We start from the raw sequence: 3,282 nt of genomic DNA, 5'->3' as shown, positions 1-3,282 counted from the left end.
GAAGAAAATCCAAAAGGAGAGTGCAAGGCCATCAACATGGCCAAATTTGGAGAGGAAGGAGAGGCAGTGAACGCCACTGAGGAAGACCTCAATGGACGTCCACTGGCCTCCAATGAGCTCCCTAATGAGGAACCATGGGAATCTGAGGCTCAAAATGAGACCATAGAGATTCCATTGAACTTACTTCTGTCATTCATGAGCTCTGATGAGTATTCTTCCTCTGAAGAGGAAGAGTATGTCACTGAAGAGCAAGTTGCTAAATACCTTGGAGCAATCATGAAGCTAAATGACAAGTTATTTGGAAATGAGACTTGGGAGGATGAACCCCCTTTGCTCACCAAAGAATTGGATGACTTGTCTAAGCAGAAATTACCTCAAAAGAGACAAGACACTGGGAAGTTCTCAATACCTTGTGCCATAGGCACCATGACCTTCAAGAAGGCTTTGTGTGACCTAGGGTCAAGTGTAAACCTCATGCCTCTCTCTGTAATGGAGAAGCTAGGGATCTTTGAGATGCAAGCTGCAAAAATCTCACTAGAGATGGCAGACAATTCAAGAAAACAAGCTTATGGACTTGTAGAGGATGTTCTGGTAAAAGTTGAAAACCATTACATCCCTGCTGACTTCATAGTCCTAAAGACTGGGAAGTGCATGGATGAATCCATCATCCTTGGCAGACCCTTCCTAGCCACAGCAAAGGCTGTGATTGATGTTGATAGAGGAGGATTGATCATTCAAGTGAATGAAGAATCCTTTGTGTTTAAGGCTCAAGGATATCCATCTGTCACCATGGAGAGGAAGCATGAAGAGCTTCTCTCAAAGCAGAGTCAAACAGAGCCCCCACAGTCAAACTCTAAGTTTGGTGTTGGGAGGCCACAACCAACTTCTAAGTTTGGTGTTGAAACCCCACATTCAAACTCTAAGTTTGGTGTTGGAAGGTTTCAACATTGCTCTGAGTATCTGTGAGGCTCCATGGGAGCCCACTGTCAAGCTAATGACATTAAAGAAGCGCTTGTTGGGAGGCAACCCAATGTTATATTTTATCTATTTTCCTTTGTTATTTTATGTTTTCTATAGGTTGATGATCATGAGAAGTCACAAAATCAATGGAAAAACCAAAAACAGAATGAAAAACAAAAAGAAAAACAGCACACCCTGGAGGAAGAACCTGCTGGCGTTTAAACGCCAGTAAGGCTAGCAGATGGGCGTTTAACGCCCAGTCTGGCACCATTCTGGGCGTTTAACACCAGAAAGGGGCACCAGACTGGCGTTAAACGCCAGAGAAGAGCAAGAACTTGGCGTTAAATGCCAGAAATGGGCACCAGCCCGGCGTTTAACGCCCGAATTGGCACGAAGAGCAATTTTGCTCGCCACTTGGTGCAGGGATGACTTTTCCTTGACACCTCAGGATCTGTGGACCCCACAAGATCCCCACCTACCCCACCACTCTCTCTCTTCTTCACCCATTCACCAATCACCTCAACACCTCTTCCCCAAAAACCCTTCACCCATCAAATCCCATCTTTCTCTTCACCACTCACATCCATCCTTCATAAAACCCCACCTACCTCATCCTTCAAATTCAAAACACTTTCCCACCCAAATTCACCCTCCCATAACCGAACCATTGCCCTCCCCCCACTCCTATATAAACCCTTCTTCACTCCTTCATTATCACACAACCTAAACACCACTTCTTCCCCTTTGGCCGAACCACAAAGCCATTTCCATCTCCTCTATTTCTCCTTCTTCTACTCTCTTCTTTCTTCTTTTGCTCGAGGACGAGCAAACCTTTTAAGTTTGGTGTGGTAAAAGCATTGCTTTTCCATAACTATTTATGGCATCCAAGGCCGGAGAAACCTCTAGAAAGAGGAAAGGAAAGGAAAAAGCCTCCTCCTCTGAGTCATGGGAGATGGAGAGATTCACCTCAAGGGATGCACTTTCCTCCACAAAACTATTGGGAGCAACTGAACACCTTCCTAGGAGAATTGAGTTCCAACATGGAACAACTAAGGCTGGAGCACCAAGAACATTCCATTCTCCTCCATGAAATTAGAGAAGATCAAAGAATCAGGAGAGAGGAGCAACAAAGGCAAGGAAGAGACATTGAGGAGCTCAAGTACTCCATAAGATCTTCAAGAGGAAGAACAAGCCGCCATCACTAAGGTGGACCCGTTCTTTAATCTCCTTGTTCTTTATTTTCCTATTTTTCAAAAATTTATGCTTATGTTTATCTATGTTTGTGTCTTATGATCATTAGTGTCTTAGTGTCTATGCCTTAAAGTTATGAATGTCCTATGAATCCATCACCTTTCTTAAATGAAATATGTTTTAATTACAAAAGAACAAGAAGTACATGATTTCGAATGCATCCTTAAAACTAGCTTAATTATTTTGATGTGGTGACAATACTTTTTGTTTTCTGAATGTATGCTTGAACAGTGCATATATCTTTTGAATTTGTTGTTCATGAATGTTAAAATTGTTGGCTCTTGAAAGAATGATGAAAAAGGAGACATGTTATTGAGGATCTGAAAAATCATAAAAATGATTCTTGAAGCAAGAAAAAGCAGTGAATACAAAAAAAAAGAGAAGGAGAAAAATGAAAAAAAAGAGGGAGAAAAAGAAAACGAAAAAAAAGAGAAAAAGAAAGAAATAAAGTTGTGATCCAAGGCAAAAAGAGTGTGCTTAAGAACCCTGGACACCTCTAATTGGGGACTCTAGCAAAGCTGAGTCACAATCTGAAAAGGTTCACCCAATTATGTGTCTGTGGCATGTATGTATCCGGTGGTAATACTGGAAGACAGAGTGCTTTGGGCCACGGCTAAGACTCATAAAGTAGCTGTGTTCAAGAATCATCATACTTAACTAGGAGAATCAATAACACTATCTGGATTCTGAGTTGCTAAAGAAGCCAATCATTCTGAATTTCAAAGGATAAAGTGAGATGCCAAAACTGTTCGGAGGCAAAAAGCTACTAGTCCCGCTCATCTAATTGGAGCTAAGTTTCATTGAAAATTTGGAGTCTATAGTATATTCTCTTCTTTTTATCTTATTTGATTTTCAGTTGCTTGAGGACAAGCAACAATTTAAGTTTGGTGTTGTGATGAGAAGATAATTTATACGCTTTTTGGCATTGTTTTTAGTATGTTTTTAGTATGATCTAGTTAGTTTTTAGTATATTTTTATTAGTTTTTAGTTAAAATTCACTTTTCTGGAATTTACTATGATTTTGTGTATTTTTCTGTGATTTCAGGTATTTTCTGGCTGAAATTGAGGGAC

This window comes from Arachis duranensis, chromosome 4, assembly GCF_000817695.3.
Source record: "Arachis duranensis cultivar V14167 chromosome 4, aradu.V14167.gnm2.J7QH, whole genome shotgun sequence".
In the NCBI taxonomy this organism is placed as follows: Eukaryota; Viridiplantae; Streptophyta; class Magnoliopsida; order Fabales; family Fabaceae; genus Arachis; species Arachis duranensis.
The sequence above is the reverse complement of the archived record's forward strand: the minus strand, read 5'-3'. Positions refer to the sequence as shown.